We start from the raw sequence: 20,751 nt of genomic DNA on the forward strand, positions 1-20,751 counted from the left end.
CACATAGTACTTTACAATATCTTTGATTAAGTTTTGTTTGATGGTGGGTCTCTAACTATTTGGATTAGAGATGGTCTTTTCTACTACTTGGTTTTAACGGCCCAAAGTAGAAAAGTTTTGTTTCTTATTTTTTTTTATTTAGATTCATGGCTCTCTTCCTTCCTCATTTAATGAAAAATAAACTCACACCATCCGACTCCACGCTTTCTTCCATTGTAAAATGCCTATCAACATTAATTAATTAATTATGTATGTTTTTAAGGTCACATTTGGATTTTATTAGTGTTAAGGATAAGTGTAAATATAATTAATAATAGTTAGCACTTTCAACATAAATCCTATTACAATACACCTAAAATACATTGGCACAAAAAAGGGAAAAAAGAGTAATGTTTATGATTAATAAATAAATACAAATTTAGTTATTTCCAAATTTTCACTAAATTAGATATTCATGATCAAATGCAAATAATTTAACATATCTTTAATAATATGAATTATAATTTTATACATAGATTAATAGTACAATTACCTAAAACCAACTTAAATATATATTATGATATTATATATTATTTATACATTTAACTCTTTAAAGAGTGATTGATCATTGTATGGCTATTTTCTTCTTGTGTCTAAATTGTATTAACTAGTATTCATAGTACTCATTATTGTGTAAGAGCGGATTCTAATGAAAAAGGGTTTGTTAAATTTAAAATTTATATTTAAAAAAAAAATTTATTCATATAGATTTATATTTTCTAAAGATTAAAATATATTTAACACTATTGTGTGTTTGTATGAGCGTGCATGTGTGTGCGCGTGTATTATTAATTATAAAAATTTAAAACTATTTCAATTTATATTTACTTCATTTTTTATTAAGTAATTATTATTTAAAATATTTTTAACACTTATTATAATTATACTTCATCACCAAGAGTATTATTTTAAAAGTGTGTGTGTATGTATGTGTGTGTGTGTGAAATTCTATTAATATTAATATATTAATGTAATAATTAGTCGATGGGCTTTAAAAAAGGGACCATCCTTTTATTATTTTCTCAAAAAAATTGTCTCACACCATGAAACTAATTTAAAAGTTACAAAGTAACCTTTACAAACCCATAAAACCATTTTATGATAGTTAGAAAATCTGTTCAAATTAAAAAAATGATGTCCAACATTATATATTATTAATTTGTATTTGAAAAGGCTCTTCTTATCTATTTTTTAATGAGTAAAATAATTATTCATAGCTATAGTTTTCATTAGTCAATTTAAAAATTAAAATAAACAATAATATTGTATAAAATAATAACAAAATGGATAAAATTAATTGTATAAAACCTATAAATTGTGTATATTAGGTAAAAAGTTATGTATGTTTTTAAAATAAATTCTACTATAACTAGTTAATTTCTTATTTAATTTAATACTTCTTTTAGGAAAAAAATTTTTTTTAAAAAAAATTAAAGTATTTATTACAAATTGTTGTTTTTTTTAATTAAAAAATAATAATTCTCTTGAGTGAATAATACCTCAATGATAACATTTAAATAAAATAAATTTTAATAATATCTTCAAAACTTTAAATAGTAAATTTAAGATTACTTTTTATATTAAGAATTAAATAAATAGACTCTCTAAATTTTAATTCTTATAAAAATTATTTATCATCTATTTTATTAATTTTAAAAAAATTATTATACTAAAGTTGATATTACTTTTTTTTTATCAAAAATAAATAACTTTTTAAAAACACTTTTACTATCATAAAAAATAAATACTATATATTTAATTAATTAAAAAACCTTCATAAAAATTTCATGAATACAGAATGGATGTTCTTGTTTTTAACTTTATCTTTTTTATTAATCATTTTTAAAAAAATAGTAAAAGATCAAAACCTTCAATTATATTAAATAATTAAAAGAAGTTATAACTATTCTTGCTCAAAAGGAGCAATAAATTTAGATACTCTAGAAAGACATTGTCTTTGCATTATAACACATCTTTTAATCCATGAAGTTTCTCTTTCATTGTAAATATTTTGCTATAAATTTTTTGAGTTATGAATGCAAATTAGTTGTTTTCCATTCCTTGTTCATTATTTTCTCGTGAACATTTTGACTAGAGAATTTTACAACACTATAAATTATTGGCCAAGGTCCTTGTTAGAGAATTAGTTAAAAAATAAACAAGAAAGAATAAAAACTAAAAACTAATTTCGTTGCTTATCCGTAACCATTATAATATAATCAAATAATATTACTTATTCAAAGTAAAAGTAGTAACTGAATTTTTCTTTATCATAATGATTACTATCATCCATTTAGTCATTAAATTTTCTATAAGTAGATTTGATTAATAATTAATTAAGTGTGCTTAGTTCTTTTTTAACAAATATCTCTTCTCCATTGGCCCTTGCAACTTCTAAGGAGTAAGCATCTGTATTTTCTTCATTGCAAATGTATTGAATTTAGACTGCCTTTAATTTGTCTATTAATTCTAGAGCCTATTTTAATTTGGAGTTGAGCTGCCAATTAAGAGTTCCTCATTTTCTAATTATGTCTAAAATGATTTGAGAATCTCCCTCAATAACCAATTCTCTAATGCCCAATTGCAAACTCAAGTGTAATCCTTCAATTAGGCCCTCCAATTTCGCAATGTTAGTTTTAATCTTTCCTATGAATTTAGCATGTTTGGCTAGTCATTCTTAATTAGCACCATTAATAATGCATCCTATCCCAACATTCTTGGGATTACCTCTTGATGCACCATCTTTTGATGAATATATAGGGGAGTCAAATTTGTATACCAACTTTAATATGATGCATAAAAATGGTAATTGTTCATGAAAATATATTCACTATGTTACAAAAAAATCTAGGTTTTTAGGATGATTAGGAAGATGTAGTTAACCATGTAGGAAACTCCATAGTTAAGCGTGCTCAGGCTAGAGTAGTACTAGGATGGGTGACCTTCTGAGAAGTCCTGGTGCTTCACCCTTATGAGCATTGCTTAGATCCAATGAGTGCTAAGTGTTCCATTTATTCTCATGAGAGATGGATTCATGTTGAGCCACTACTCATGAAACAGGGGTCAATGAGTTTGACTTGAAAATTACACAATTAAATCCTAATATCAATATCACAAGATGTAGTTAGTCAAGTGAACTCTTGTTCTTTGAGGCTTAGAGGAAATATTCATAAGAATCATAGGATGCATGAAGCTCTTGAAAAGGAACAAGAATTAATTTTAAAAATGGAATTATGGTTGGCTAGGGAAAGATTAAGGCAAGAAAGAAACTTACAAATTAGGAAAGCTCTCATTTCCCAAAGGAAAAAAAAACCTAGGGGTTATTAAAAATGATTAAAACTAGAAAACTAGATTCGAGATCCTTTACTCAATATAGGAAACTAGAGGGATTTTTAGATCCTATTTTTAAAGAATTGCAAAATTTAAGCTTTACCCCAAATTCTACCCTTGTACACAAAGAAAAGATAGAACCTTCATCTCTCCCCAAAAACCTCTACACCACCCACTTTCCAAGCCCTAATCTTATATGGGATAACTTTAACTATCACTATCAACCTTCCTCTCCCACATACTATGACCCTGCCATGGGAAGTTGTAAAATATCCTAATGTGAATTTCAATGCTCATAATCATATACCTAAAGGACCTAGGGATATATGACCTAAATTCAATAGTGATGGAATTTTTATTCATTGGTTATCATCTTAATGCATTTCATGTTGCCACTAGAGTACTAGGTGTCCAACACAAAGATCTGTCCATAAGGCTTCTTACACAAACCTTAATAGAAACTATCATAGACTAGTTTTATCATCCCCCAACTCACCCATTACTGATTGGAATTCTAAGAGAAAAATGTTTGAAGAAATGTTGAAATGTGTACATGTGATGAAATCTTTCTTTTAGCTCAACTCACTAATATGAAGAAAGAAATTCACAAAACAATAAGGATCTGTTTGGTTGTCAGAATTAGATAGAAATTATCATTTTTAATTCCAAAAAAACTATAATCCATTTTTTGGGTGTGCAAAATTAAAATTAAAATTGAAAAAAATAGAATTTGTTGTCCCCATTTATCCTCAAGTCTAGGATTTGGTATTCCATCTAAATAGGTGTAATTACTTCAATTCACATTTTAATTCCAATTTGCCAAAAACTTGGATTACATAGAAATTGAAATGAAAAAGTGTTTAGGTCCACTTTTTTCAATCTAAATATTTCTTGTGAATGAAAATTTTCTTTCTAATCTAGCTAATTAGGAATGCCTTCATAATCCATGCTAGGATTTATTTTCAGTTGGGCCCAAACTCAAATGTGGCTTATCATCTCGGCACCTAGCTTGGTTCCATTTTGTAGGGAGTCAATCTTCTTTCTTTGATAGATGACCAATATGTTCTAGAAGATGATCTCTTATTACATCCATTCATCTGCGCTCATGATTTTCCTTGCACTCAATAAATTTTTCCTTTCCTCTGATGACTTGTTTTCTATCTCCATGCTGAGAAACTCTGCCCATCCTTCATACCACTACATTGGGTTGAATGAAGTTAATGTTGGAGAATACCCTTCCATGAGCATGTCTATGATAGATGAGTCAAGTGAAGAAGGGACAATTATAGATTGGGGAACCTTCATCACTCACCTAATGAAGCACGCATACAATTCTATGAGAGGTTCCCTCATTTGCCAACTCTATAATGTCAATCAAGCTCTACAGTACTCAATATTCAATGTGCTCTTCAACATTTCTTCCCAAGGCATCAAGTTGCAACAACTGGAATATGGATTGACATTGATATTATAGGAAATTTGATGAGACACAAAAGCATGAATAAAACCCTAGATGTAGTTGGATTGAGGTCAATAAATATGTCCATGCTTTCCTCATTATAAATATATTAGATTAATAAGCATAGTACATGATTTATATCTAGTATGGTAGTTGTACAGAACCATAAAGTGAAATCCTGTCAATATAAAGAGACTCTAAGAAACTTATGATAATGTTATGACTGATACTTGGCAAATTCCAAATTTTTGGGTTTGAACCAAATAGACCCAGAATAAAATAGTCAAAATATCAAATATTTTTAGGTTTGAAGATAATGGTCCCAAATCAAACTATATTTCAAGTTCCAGAATAAAAAATCCAAGCATCTGAATGCCAATTGTCAAATCATATTCTAGCAACCAAATGGGCCCTAAAGGATTCTGTTTCTAAATATAAGACGACCATCACCAAACTCCCTATTTCCAAGAAGCCTACCCTAGGAAGCCAAAATTGTTTCTTTTTGAAGTTTATTCCTCCTGATATTGGATTCAATTTAAGGAGAAATAGAGTAGCTAAATTTATTGTAGCTCATACACAAGCAATAGATTTATGCTTTGAAATGAAATTTTCCAAAAGTCTATGGAGTTACTACCTTTATAATTTAGAAACCTACAAAATTGATATAGAAGTCATTTTTAGTGCAAAATATGAAAATGATCTGGAGGCCAATTTTTCCTTAACAAAAAGAAGGGAACTAATAGTTGTATGTAATATATAAAATAATAAATCACATTGTACACATTTTCCTTCTTATTCCTCATTTATGGTCCCTAAGCATGTTTCTTAGTTTGGATTTAGTATAATATTGTTCATTTGTTGTTGCTTATCCTTCATTTTTTATTTTATTTTTGAATTGTATTTTTTTGGAAAAATTCCCTCCAAAATTTAGAGCTCCTTTGCTTTTAAATACCATATATTAAGGAATAATCTAATTCAAAAAATGTAACTCAGGGATGATTGAGAATTGGGAATTTAATCAAGGTATGTTGTGCTAATAGAGTCAAAGTGTGATGTAATAAAAAACATACAATCATCTCAAATTTAGAGGTGGATAAAATATGAATAGAATTTAGTTTAAAATATGCCAAGTATGACTTAAAGTCAAGAAGAGTCAATTTCATGGGTTAATTTAAGGAGAAATAGATAAGATTTGAAGTGGTGGCAATGAGAATTTTTTTTTATGTCAATTATGTCTAGCAAAATCATTATTATAACTTAGTGTTTGTAAGATTTTAAATTTATATAAATAGCTTTTGAAGCCTTCATAAAATATTATATAATTTCATATATTGGAAAATTTTTTAAGATATAAATTATTTTCAAAATGTTTAAAAATGACATTTTCTATTTTTAAAGAATCATCTACATTAGGGAAAAGGACTTGATACTTGAATGTGTTCTAATGGTTGTAATAGGAGTTGTTCATTTGATAACTACACTTACTAATGTAATATCTAGTTTTTTTGACAATGTTGCACCAATCATTGTGACTTTAAAGATATTAGTACAAATGTACCTTTTTTTGTAAAAGAAACAAATGATGTGATGCCACATCAACTATGCAAGTATGGGTACCCTTTTTTGATGAATAGACCTTTTCCATTAATTAAAATCTAAAGATACGTATTCACAAAAAAAGGGCCTGGGGGATACAAGATCACCCCATGAGTTCACTCAACACAAGGCTAGAAAAAAACAACTATTCATCAAAATAACACATTAAGCAATAAACAGAAAGCCCTCTAGTTACAAGAGCTCAATGTCAGTCGAAGGAGGCTCTTTATCATTAAAACCCCATAAGTCCTTCGGGTTGGTTGTTGGCTGAAGGGGAGGCCAACCATCATTAGCAGTAGCAGCATCAATTTCTTTATCACCCCTTCGACCTGGGTGGAGAGATGGCTAATTCCAATTGAGGGAAAGCCCATTTGGGATCTCTAGGTGTAGACGACCAACCTGCATTAGGGGCAAGAGGAGGAGCCATAGGGGACTAGCTCCATCCCACCCTCCATGTAGGTGAGGCCAGCAAAGGCGGCCACCAAAACCACCACTAGGAGAGCAACGATGAGGTTGTGAACTGAGAGTGTGCAAACGGTGTGCAAAGTTGCTCTGACCTCTCTGGCAATCACAAGGAGTGCAGTCACTTGACAAAGCATCTAGTAGCACGTGGGTAGGGTACCCTTTTTGTATAACCATTAGTCTCACCTTTTATTTGAGCTCATTTGGACATCTTGGCAAAAAACATGCTAATGTGACACCATAATTGATGATGTGCACTTGAAATCTTAGTTATAAGCAAGTGACTTGCCAAGTACGCTGTGCAAAAAATTGAGATTATTTTTTAAATTTCCACATAACATTTTAATAAACACTTAGTTAGGACATTTAACTATTAGATCCTCTCCTCTAATGATAATACTATAAATGTGAAAAAATTTAACATTTTTTAATTGTACTTAACAAATTTCAATATTAGTGAGTAAAGGAGATTGAAGCTTTTTGTTGTTAAACTTGACCAATAGAAATGTTGTTGAAACTTATTCGAAAGCAAAACTGATTCTCAAAAGGAGTATGGTCAATCATATGACAGTTTTTCCTATTAGAAAATATTATATAAATATAGATTTCGCAAAAGTGAAGATATTTGAACTATAGTATTTAAAATTAATACTATTGTCAAAGTGAGCCCACGCTCAGTGACAGCCGTGGGTGGTCCGGGATGTGTGTACTTTGAACGAAGGGAGCAACATGTACCGTTTCCATTAACGGAGAGGTTGAACGGCAATTCCCTTCTTTAAAGTTGTCAATGACAGAACAAAAGAATGACCAAGTTAGTCGATGACCCAAGTAACTTAGTTTTTCAGATAATGTTTGAGTGGTTTATGTTGGATCAATAAGTTGTTTCGTATTTTCACCAGATGTGACCGAAGAGATTAGTCCGTTTCGTACTTTTCTCGATGAAAATTAAATGTGCCACTACTTTGACGTTACAATGGGAGAGCCCGCAATCTCAGCAGCTTGAGAGAACTGCTCAACAACAATAATTTGTCCGGGCAAATTCCTGCAAGCATTATTGTCTTTCTAGTTTGCAAGAATTAGATTTCTCTCACAATGATTTGTCTGGACAAATTCCTGCAAACATTCATCAACTGAGGAACTTAACCACTTTGGATCTTAGCGACAATGCTCTGATGGGACGCATTCCTTTCAAATTTCAATGGGATTCACTGATTTTTTTCAACATATCTAGCAATAAATTGTCTGGATGCGTTCCTGACTCTCTAGACAACCAAGTTTACAAGGACAAGGTACTGCCCAACCCAATGCTTTGTGGAGGTCCGAATTTGAATCTAACTTCGTGCTCCTCTCCAAACAAGAGATTGGCTACCGTTCTGGTGGCTCCTTTGTACATAGTATTCCTGGCTCTGCGCTGTATGTGTCTCTGTCGTTGGTCTCCGCGCAGGAAGCCTTCTCACACGCCATCGTGGAAAACGATGTCATTCATCTCAACAGAAGTGGACGAGGGATACATACTCTCCAATTTGAAGGAGAATAATGTCATTGGTTCTGGAAGTGCCGGGAAAGTTTACAAGCTCATTCTGCACACCGGGCAAGAATTGGCCGTAAAGGAGATCCATGAGAACAGGGGCAAACCAAAATTTGGAAGTTTTAGGATAAATGGGGAGCTGGAAGAGAATAAAGTCGGGGATCTGGAGGTGGAGATATTAGGACTCATCTGTCGCACCAACATTATAAAGCTCCTCTGTTGCATTTCAAGAGAAGAGTCAGATTTCAAGCTGTTGGTCTACGAGTTCATGCCCAACGGCAGCTTGTTGGAATGTCTGCAATGGCCGATGCGTTATAATATCGCTCTTGGCGCAGCTCGGGGGCTGAGTTATATCCATCATGATTGTTCCCGTCCAATAGTGCATAGGGGTGTGAAATCCAGCAACATCTTACTCAGTGGGGATTTTGAGGATAAAATTGCAGATTTTTGCATGTCCAGATTTATGGATAGGCTGGCCGATGAATATACGACATCTGGTAATGTAGGATCCCACAGATATATAGCCCCAGGTTTTGTTCTATCTAGCACCATTATTGCTGATATGTTAAATTCTCAATTTATTATTGAGAGTTGAGTGCCTTAACATTAGCAAATTTGATTGTGCAGAGTATGGTCATGGATTGAAAATGGGAGAGAAAAGTGACGTATATAGTTTTGTAGTGGTGTTGGAGTTAGTGAGTAGGGTGAAGGCTACAAATGATGTGTATGGCGAAGGAGTAGATAATGTAGTGGATTCACAGCACAATAACGATGGGCAGTTGTGAGGTGGCAGTGTTGGATTGCCAAGTGAAGCAATAAAGTTGCATAGAACAAATGTTGTGAGCGTCGAGGGTAGCACTGGTATGCACAAGTAGGAACCCCAAAAGTAGGCTTTCCATGACGGCTGTGGTGGAGATGTTGCAATAATTAGGTGCTCCTGTGGTTAGTAATTTCTTCAATCTTGATTTTGATCTATCTAGGTAGTGGTGTTTCTGTTCATGCAGCTCTGATATCACGAGTATTGAAATTTTATTTAAAACACATTATTTAAATAAAATTCTGGTATGTTTGCCTTCGCAGTTTTTATTTCAGCAGGTGAGGAGGGATTGTAGGACAACTGTGAATTTCTCCGATACCTCGCCATTTCACGAGATTGACAACCAAACAGATGACAATGATTTCTACGCTGAAAAAGCTCCAGGTCAACGAAATTTGGATTTCAACGTCTCAATGTTAAAACATTTACTATGGGAAAATAAATTATTCTGTGTACAAGAGTTACATCGTAATGTTGATGCACTGTAGTATTTTATATTAATAATTTGTAATGTGGCATATTTTCTATTTTATTAAATTAGCTTCTATATATAAATCTCAAATTATTATTTTTTCTTTATTTATTTTATATAAATATTAGATTTTTATAAGAGTATATGATAATTTTTTAACTTTATAACTTTTAAATTTTATTTTTCTATATTTCTAATGTTTGGTTCAATTAGACTCTTATATGTAGGTTATATGTAGATTTATAGATGTACAAACGGTGGCAATATATTATTATTATTATTATTATTATTTATCACTATGACTTCAGCATGCATTCTTGTAGGGGGAAAAATGACACTGGTCAATATATTTGCTGAAATTTATTAACTTCTCTTGTTGACTTAAAAAATTTACAATAACAATTTACAACTTTTTCTAAATAAGGACAAACCCACTTTTTTTTTTACAAAAGACTATCATGTTTCGTGATAGATTTAAAGCATTATTTCATAAACCAATTAAAATTTTGTAGTGTGCTTTTATTTTTATTTATTGAATACTATTTTAACACCTAAAATAGATTTTTTCCATTTGCTTAATATATGTGTCTTCATTTTATGTTTTAATTCTCTAGAAAAAACTAGCTATGACTTGAAACATATCATATATTTTTGGAAAGTTGTAATAGTATAAGATTAAAAAATTTATAGTTAGAAAATAGTGAGTTGAGGTAAGTTATAACAGTTTTATAATAAAAATTTAATAGTCAATTGTAATGATGTTAATTTAATATAATTTAATCAATATTTATTTAAGATTAAGAAATCCATCTTCATACATATTTAAATATTTTAAAATAAAAATTCCTAAAAATATATATAATTAAAAAAAGTATCATATAAGTGAAATGTTAAAATTCACTTATTCTCTTAAGATTAAAAATAATTATCATTCAAACTACATATATTTCTAACATACAAATATTTTTGAATTTATAACATGTAACTTTTATCACTAAAAAATTATTTGATAAGTTTTGACTTTGATATAAGTCTTATGTGTTTCTATTATATGTATATTTCATCCTTAAATATAGGGTAGTGGCTTCTCTGGAAAACCACTCCTATATGACTCAAATAATATGAGCTAATCAAACTAAAGTAAAGTATTTTTAATTATTTTAGAAATTAAGGTTTGACATATAAACATTAGAAAACATCAAAAGATTAAATTAATTATAAAAATACTTATTATTGGTTGAAGTAGAAAAAATTAATCACTTGTTATGAACAAGTGATTTCAATAGTATGTGCCTCCAACAAATACAATAAGATATAAAAAAAGTATATTATTAAATATCTTCTACACTTTTAGATAAATAGCCCAACATAATATTTATTGGATGTAAACTATTTTTTATATATTCTCTATACTATTTTAAATTGCATAGTACTAGTTATAAATAAGTAAAAATTAAATATATAAACTACATTAAAATTTAAAAAAATAAAAAATCAAATATCTATGCTTATTTGAAGACAAGAGGTGAGTACTTAGCCGCTCAGTGATGATTGTTACAAATACAAAATAGGTTCGTATAATAAATATTTTGCATTTTGTTTGAAATATACAAAATTGTCAAAAGATTTTAATGTTTAACTTTGAATTAATTTCTACTGACTATAAGTTTTATTTTATATACTAATTTAATACACTATTTTAATGACATTTTTTTAAAAAATGACTATTAGCCTTATTGTGTTGGATATAAAAATTAGAGATAACAAGCATGTATACTTAGAATTAGAAATAGGTATTTGGTCCATTTAAATTGCATATATTCTATATTTTACAGAGAAATACTCTACTAATAGGAAACCATATTTTTCCACCCAACTACTGTAGATTTTCAAATTAGACTTTGATTGAATATTTAAAATTAGTTTATTGGACACTTTGCAATAAAAATATTTTTTTAATGAGTTGCAAGGTGACTTACACAATCAAAATTAACTTGTATCTAGTTTATTGTATACTTAACATTTCTAAAAAGTGAACATCTTACATTATTTCATGCTATGGCTACATGTTGATGAAGTTATCCCTTATGAATATTGGTCCCTAGACCATTTTGATTAGGATATTGTATTAAAACAAATTTATAATTATTATGAGTTGTACAGATTTGCATGTCTTGATAAATTCTAAATTAATTTAGAACATACATTTATTTTAAATGGTTTCAATTAATTTGAATCTAAAATAATGTGATCTCAAGTAAATATTATAATATTTTTACTATTCAAATAATCATTCTATCCATAACATTACTGCTTCATTGCTCATCTTTTTCCCAATGCTCCCCATACTCAATCTTGTAGGGTAAAAATTATTTTAAAAAGTTTATCAACCATTAAATTTTATCCATATTTATCCATTTATTTATTTGTGTTTATGGCTTATTTATCCATATATTATCTATTTAGAAAATAAAATTTTACTTTCTACTTAATATGAGCCTATAATTCATTTATCTAATATTTATGTTACTAGGATACTTTTGGCAATGACCATGTCTAGATTTGTTTGCATCATATTGTATTCTTTCATCTTGATTATGGACCATGGAGTGTGATTTGAAATGTTGATGATAAAAAATTAAATAGTTTCATTCCCATAGAAACTTGGTCCCTTTGATGATTATTAAGTTGTTAAAACCCACTTTACCTAATTAAATACTTAGTCTATCTAGTTCACTTGAAGATGATCCTAAAAAATTTCATTGATTATATCTACTATGTTGGTTGAATCATTTTTTATTTATTTAAATAGTAAGTTCCCCATGATTCTCTCATACCCTCAAGTAACTAGTTCATTTAGAGAGAACTTATCAATTAAATCTATTACCTCTATTATTTTGAGTTCATCGTTAATAACCTTTTTTTATAATAAAAAATACTATATAATTATCTCTTTCTTATGACTTCTTGGCATTATCCCCTTTTAATTAGATTTGAGATATATAATTGATTCCTAACCATTTATTTAATTCTTCTCAAATAATAGAAATTAAGTCCAATAATTACCATTTTAAAAGTACAATTGTATACATTTAGATTTTATTAGTGTCATTTAGAGAATGCAATTTTTATCTTTTGAATGATTTTATTGCAAATTATACAATTAATGATGATATGTGAATGATCAAATTTTTAGCTACCTAAGATAATGAAACCTACTTTTTGGACTTGGTAGTTTGGTTTTTAGCAGTTCTTATGTATTTATCATTGTAATTGTTTAATTTGTATCTTCATAGATACTATATAATATTCCATATTAGGATAGGAAGTATAAAATTTAAAAGGTAATCATATTATTAGTTAAGTCTATAATTTGATCCCATTTCTCGGTTCATTGAAAATTTGAACTTTGTGGTTGTTTGGTGCAAGAGCATCTAAGGTAGTCAATTTGAAACCCTAGTTCTCCTAGGTCAAATTTTTGGCTTGTAGTGACTCTAGCCAACTAACTAGAAAATAATAAAAAATTTAGGGTAATTTGTGTGGTTGGGTGATCAATTAGGTGGTTAGAAGGAAAATTGTGAACTTGTGATTGAAAGTTGCTAAAGTGGGAAAAAGTTGCTTCATTGCTTCTAAATTAGTAATATTGGTTTTTGAGCCCAAATTTTTTCGAGAAACCTTGGAAAGGGGTTAGAATGTGGGAAAAGGTATAATTTGGCATTAAGGAATCAATTTGGAACATGCAAGACAAGTTTGAGAAGGAGATGCAAAAAATTGAAAAATTTGTCATTGCCAACATTTCTTGAAAAGTTGCTTTTCGACCATTGGTAGTTATCCAAAACTATTCCAAATAATGGAAATATTGGATTTAGTGTACATTATTTTTTCCATGATCTATTAGAGGGGTTGGATGCTTCCTTGGCCAAATTTGAAAAGAAAATCCACTCATTTTTGTGTTCAACCTTGTCACAGTAATCTTGCAAGTTGACCATCTTGTTTTTTATGGATTGAATAGCATTGTTATAAAAAAATGTAGTTAGATTGGAAAATTTACTTTCTCTATGTTCTATATTAGCATATCTTGAATTCATTTATTTAGGTTTGTGAAATCTTTCCTTCCTGAATACTTCACTGGTTTGAATAGGATTCAAAAGTGTAAAATTCATATCCCATAAAATCCCATAGTTTATTCATCACGACATGTTGAGACATTGGAGTAAACTCAATGTACACTATATATGGCCTAGGTGAGATTGCAGGGTCCTAACAAGGAGCAAGCACCATCATAGTTACTTTTAAAGAGCTTGGATAGATTTTTGGGCATGAAGGTTAGAGTTAGATGTTCTCATGGGAGATGTTAGACACTAGTGGAAATGTGGTTAAGTGGAATGGATTTTAAGTAAACAAGATTTAGATGCATCCCTAAAAGTGGTTGAATTCCTTTTTCTTTTGGATAGTTTGGGTTAGAGTCATACGGACATGTTGGAAACCTTAGACCTAAAAAATATTAAGGTTTGTCCAAAAAGGTATCAAGATGGTGATAGATTTTAGAGGTTTTTAAGAAAATTTTGTATAAATTTTTAAAAACCTAGTTTTGGAGGCCTAATTGTAGGTCGGTCTTGTAACCCTACTTTCTAGGGATTTGCAGGCATCAATTAGAAACCCAATGTTGGAGAGAGAAAAAACTTTACAAGAGTTTAGAAAAGAATTTTTATAATACACATCCATCCATGGGAAATCTAATGTTTTATCTTGGAGGACTTGGAGTGGAGTTGTAATTGTAGTTTAGATTAACAACTAAAGAATTGAACTTGGTAGGTAATTTTTATTAGGCTAGGAGATAGTTTAGAGTCTCCTAAGTTGTAGGGTTTCTAGAGTGAACCCTAATGAGTAGGAAGTATGCCTAGAAGAAGGCCTAAATAATAAGCTCTAGAGTTAGGAAACCCTCATAAGTAGGGTTTGTGTCGAAACTCCCTATCAATTTGGCATCAAAGACCTAAAATATTTGGGCTAGAACATTGTACATGTGTGAGTTGGTGGGTTAAACAACCATGGTGACTAATGTTGAGCTGGAAAAGGAAGTGCTAGAAAATAAGGTTGAGAATAGGATCCTTAAAGAGACTCTTAACATATAGAGAGTAAACTAGATGAAGTGGCAAAAAAAGGCTGATAAGGCCAGTGAAAGAATGAAACATGGTGTTGATAGTGGAAGTCAATAGCCATTGAGGATGAAGTACCTAAACTAGATCCACCATTATAGGAAGAAACCTTCCTTAAATAAATCAAGACATTAGAGGGAGTTCCATTGTTTAGTGAAAAAATAGAGCCATTACTAGTGATGCAATAGATATAAGGGTTGGAGAATTATTTTGAATGTGAAGGTATCTCAAAAGCACAAAAGATGTGCTGGAAATATAAGCAAGGATAGTTTACTAAGGAGGGAGGGTTGAATAAGGAACCAATAAAGCACTTTAAACTTAATTTGTCAATTAAATCATCACCATTTAATATGATCTAGTTGCATGCATGAAAGAATGAAAGCAATAAAACATTCATGACATAGTGTTTAGTGACCTAGAAAACTTCCAAATAGAAAGTAAAAATTAGGTGGGGATGATACCCAAGAGCTTTTAAATTTGGCTTGTGAAGGCTTACAAATGGTCACTTCTGATGACCTAATTTATTAGGAGCAATAAGAAATATTAGTCCACCTTGTGAAAGGATTTTACAAACATATAATGAAGTATGCACTCTATTAAGAGGTTTATCAAAATACTATTAAGTCCACCTTGTTAGCTGATTTGATTGATGCACCACTTAGGATGAACCTATGGCTGATCTTTGATCTATAACTCTGATTTGTTGAATAAGATTCGTTTGAATTACAACAATCATCTTGCTGTAATATATATGTCTCATTTGGTCTACAAAAAGATTATAGATATCCCACTTGGGAATTTCAATTTCCTCATCCAAATCTATATCTTCCTCTATCTCCATTCCTTTCAAAAATTTTGTCCTCGGTTGAACTTTAGGTTCAATTGTCCTTGTACTTATTGCCTTTGTACCTAGAATGGAAACAATAGTGGACACATTTGTGCTTGCAGTAAAAATTGATATAGTTTTGACTAATGGAATACTTACAAAAATGCTTGCAAAATCCAAAATTAATGAAGTCAAAATTGTAAAATCCAAAACTGAAGAAGACAAAACTAGAGAACTTACCATGTATGTACTCAAAAGTGAAGAAGTCAAGATTGGAGGAGTGAAGACTGAAGAGCTCAACTTGGCAGATGAAGAAGAAGTTTGTAGCTTAGTTGATGAAGTGGAAGTCACTTTTGTCAATGATATGCTGAGCTAAGTTGGTGCAAAGAGTGATTGGATGTATCAGTAGTAGTCACAACCAAACTTGCTGAAGCTATCTCAATACTTGATATAATCAATGGTTTTCTCAGGGAGTGAAGAAGTGAGGCAATGACTACTATAGCAATTTTGACTGGGTTAGTCTCCTTGTCATCTTGCTTATCTTCCTCAGTAGCTTCTTGTCCTTGATAATCTACATCTTCTTCATTATCAAAAGGAGTCACTTCTTCAACATTTTCCTTCTCATCTTTCTCTTTATCTTCTTCTTCATCAACATCCTTTACTTCATTTGGATATTCACTTTGTTTATGAAGATGATAAACATTTTTCCAAGTGTTTGTAGCATTTTTAACAACATGTTTGATGTCTTTAATCAAAACTAAAGAAGTATTAAACCTTGGAGTTAGTTTTTCTTCATTTTTCGTTAAAGACCCTTTCACCTTAGCATTAGATATGCTCTATAGTAACTGCCTCAGGGGTTGTACATATATGTATTTGACTATTTTCATGGAAAAATCCCATCTTGGCTTTATCTTCTCCAACAATTCACAAGAGACTTGAGATGCAATCTAGTCTATGAGTACTTCCACTTACCTGTTTTGCTCAACACCAGTTCTTCAACTCGATTCTACTGTGCCTCTATCACAGTCTCATATTTCAAAGATTTAAAATTTTTAATTCTAGCTCCTCCTTCCAATTACTTCAACTTTTCCTCACAGGTGGGTGGAGGTTTGCTGAATACAATGTCACTTCCTTTCTTCCATGACCTCTTTGTGAAGATTGCAATGGATGACTTTTCAGTTTTGGTGATAATCACCTTTCCCTTTTTCTTCAAAGGTTCTTCTTCTTTCTTAGATTCTTCCTCATCCTCTAGCTATTCCTCATCCTCACCTTTACCCTCGGTTAACAAGAGAGCTGCACTAGATTTCATTTTGGCTATCCTTCTTTTCCCTTTGTTAACTGCCTATGGGATCTTTATCTCTAGCTCAATTCTTGCCTTAACTTCATCTTAGGTTCCAAAATAAGGGACCTTGGGATCAATAGGTTCATTGATAAGAGCTTCAATGATATCCTTGGTCTCATCAATATTCACCTCATAGCCAAGAGGTTTGACCCACACAACTCTAGGCTCAACTACCTAGATATATACCTTGTCATAATCCACCATGAAGCACACATCATCCTTGTAATTTTCAACTAACTTATTTGGTGTTTCGAACCTATTTTTCATTTTATCTTTGAACACATCAAAGTAGTTGTCCATGATGTTAGCATAGTTCTCACCCATTTTTGCAATATATTAATTTATTTGGTAAAGTACAAGCACACCTTTTCTCCAGACTACAGTGCCTTTGGAAGGGAAGAACTTCGAGACATGAAAGAATAGAAAATTTAATAGAGAGCCAAATTTTCACTAGTTATTCTTGGAAGTTCTAATACTTTTCATGTTCTAATTGAATTGCCTCAACAATAACTCAACAAGGTCATAAGATAGGTTGTTCTTCACCACTTTATATGCCAAATCCATGGCTTCACATTACACACTGTTAAGATGGGTTAGAATATATATCTTATGGACAATAACATGAATTCCAAACTTCAACTCTACATCTATGACACTGCTTATTTTCATACCTTTGCCATCCCACTCGGCTAGGGTTTTTTTCTCCAATTCTACCTAACCTAGGATTTTAGTTATTTTGTCTTTGGCAAGCATGGGAAGACCAATGATTCGATGAATCATCTTCTTCATTATCAAAATTGGTTTCTCTAACCATTGTTGTCTGTTATGCACTTGGCTAAGGATATACCTAATCTATTTTATTTGAAATTCTTAGGGCATATGGGGAATGTGTGTTAATCCTTTTGCTTCTAAATGTTGATGCTTAGGTTTTAGGGTTGCATCAAGACATAATTGACCTAGGGCATCATCCATCTCCAGAGTACCAATTTATTGAATTGCACATTAAAATGAGTATGAATGTTGTTAACAAGAAGTACCTTGGCAGGAACTTGGGATTGAGCTTTGCTTGTGTCTAGGGTTTCAACAACTGTGGGCATGAGCTTGAAACTTGGCACTTTCCACTCAACACCTCAAACCAACATGTCTGACCCTTTCTTGACCTTATTGCTACTGGATGCCATTTTCGATTGGTAGCTTGAGAGAACTTCGAAGAATTTTTGCATTAAATTCACTCAAGTTTCTTGATCACACTAAAAATAGCTCTTTGCAATAGCACTCAAAAATTCATGGTAGGAAATGAATTCAATTCCATGTCTTTTGTTAAAATGTTTCCATTAATGCTCAGTACAGAGGTAGATAAGTTGACATTATACTGATAGTATATCATTCACTATTTTTCATTGATCACCTAGTGATATCTACACAATTTAGTAACTATAAGTGCCTCTGTTACTTCCAACCTTGCTCAGTGGAGTCTATGACCTGACCTCACTCAGTAGAGAAGGTAACTTGGTAATAACTAATACCAATCTTGCTTAGTGATCCCTTTGTATCTTGTATACAGATTTGAATCTTTTTCATCTTTCAAGTAGAAATGATTCAAATCTCTTCTTTGATAACCTAGTTCCAGTTCTTTCTTGACAACTTAATTAGAAATGGTAGAGTCACCCAATTCTTGAGTGACTTGACCATCATTACTTAGACTAGTATCCATGGTAGACTTAGGAATCCATTACTATCTCATCTACTTTCATATGTTATCAGCGTTTGCTTTCTTCTCATCTTTAATTTTACCTGTATTCATACAATTCTTGGAAAGATGACTAAGTTTTGTACAAGTGAAACATATTTTAGTGGTATATCTTTTTCTCATATTATGTTTAATACAATTCATGCCAATATGTCCAAATTCTCCACAGTAATGACATTTACACCAGATATTTTAATCCCAACTAAATATTGCTTTTACAAATTGTTCTCCAGGATTCAATGTCTTTGTTTTGCATTCTGATGCCTTGTCTCCATGTTTCTTACATTTATGACAGTTGCCTTCATATCTTGGTTTCTCTTTGCATTCATTAGCCCTGTGTCCATGCTGACTACAATTATAGCATTTTTCATTGAATTTTGCTTTTAGATTACTCCAATATTTGTTTGATGTATGACCTATCTTACCGCAGTGAATGCAAGTAGGCCTTTGATTCTTTTGAGTACCTTGTTTGAAGGATTCACCTTCTTCTTTGTATCCAATTCCTTCTTTTCCTTTTTTCCTATAGAGGTTTTGCTCATTTAGTCGATCCATGTTTGCTTGCGATTTCATCATTCTTTCATTGATTTACTTCTCAGTGTTTAGGTCATTTCTCAATCTTTCACTTATTTGTCTTTTAGATCTTAGCTCATTTTTTTATTCTTTCATTGATTTGCCTCTTAGAATTTAGATCATTCCTTATTCTTTCATTTTTAAATCTTAGGCTCATGATTTCCTCATTTGCATTGGAGATCTGATCAATAAGGTTTTCTTGTTCAATGGATTGGTTCTAGATTTCATTGGTCCTTCCATCCATCTCTTCTTTTATCACGTTTCTCTATTCCAAAACATCACATAGCCTTACTGACTGAATTTCTTGTTCTTGTTTTTATCTTTCTTACTTCTTCTCTAAGATTTCTTTGATTACATCATTTTCTTCATCTAAACTACTTGAAGGTTGAAAGTCTTCAATTCTTTCTTCAATATAGAGATGATCATTCATTTGATTTGCAAGTTCCTTTCTTCTTTTAAGGGATTTGGAAAGTTGCTCCTTAGCTTTCTCAAGTTGGGCAATGGCCATTTCTAGATCCAACTTTTCATTTTCAATAGCTTTCTCAAGTCTGAATATCTTCATATCCTTGATCTTTGTTGAAGCTATTAAAATTTCTCTTGAGAAACACAAAGCTCATATACCAATTGTTGGAAATAGTCAAGACTATCCTAAGTAACTAAGAGGGGAGGGGTGAATTTGTAACTTCTAAAACTTTAGCAATTTCAATTCATAATCCAATAAATCAGTTAGCACTTAGTTCATCACATTTGATCTAATTGTATGCATGAGAAACTGAAAACATGAAAGCATCCACAACACTTGAACATAAAGATTTAGTGACCTAAAAACCTTCCAAATAGAAAGTAAAATTGGGGTGGGGCTGATACCCACAAACTTTAGTACTGTAGCATAAAATCGGCCTATTAAGGCTTACATTGATCACTTTTGATGATCTACCCTATTAGGAGCAAATAGGACTACTAGGTCCACCTTGTGAGAGGATTTACAAACATACAATAAAGTATGCAAGTGGTAAAGCAATTTATAGAAGACTACTATGTCTACCTTGTTAGAGGATTTTGACTAGTTCACCTATTAGGATGAAGTAGTAGATCTCTGATTTGCAACTAAGTTTTTTGATAGAGATTCCTTAGTGTACTGATCACCTTTCTATGATAGATTTGTTATTGTTGCTTCTTATTATGTTATGGCCTTATAATTCTTTATCTGCTGCTATTATAACTTGAACTTTCCATATTCACTCTCGTTCTTTTTTTTATTCTTACACTTGAAATGATACAATACATTATATATGTGTGTGTGTGTGTGTGTGTGTATACATATATATATATATATATATACATATTATATATATACATATATATGTATATATATACATATATACATATATATGTATATATATA

This window comes from Cupressus sempervirens, chromosome 10 (assembly GCF_028749045.1).
Source record: "Cupressus sempervirens isolate cs-2001-9-10 chromosome 10, ASM2874904v1, whole genome shotgun sequence".
Lineage (NCBI taxonomy): Eukaryota > Viridiplantae > Streptophyta > Pinopsida > Cupressales > Cupressaceae > Cupressus > Cupressus sempervirens.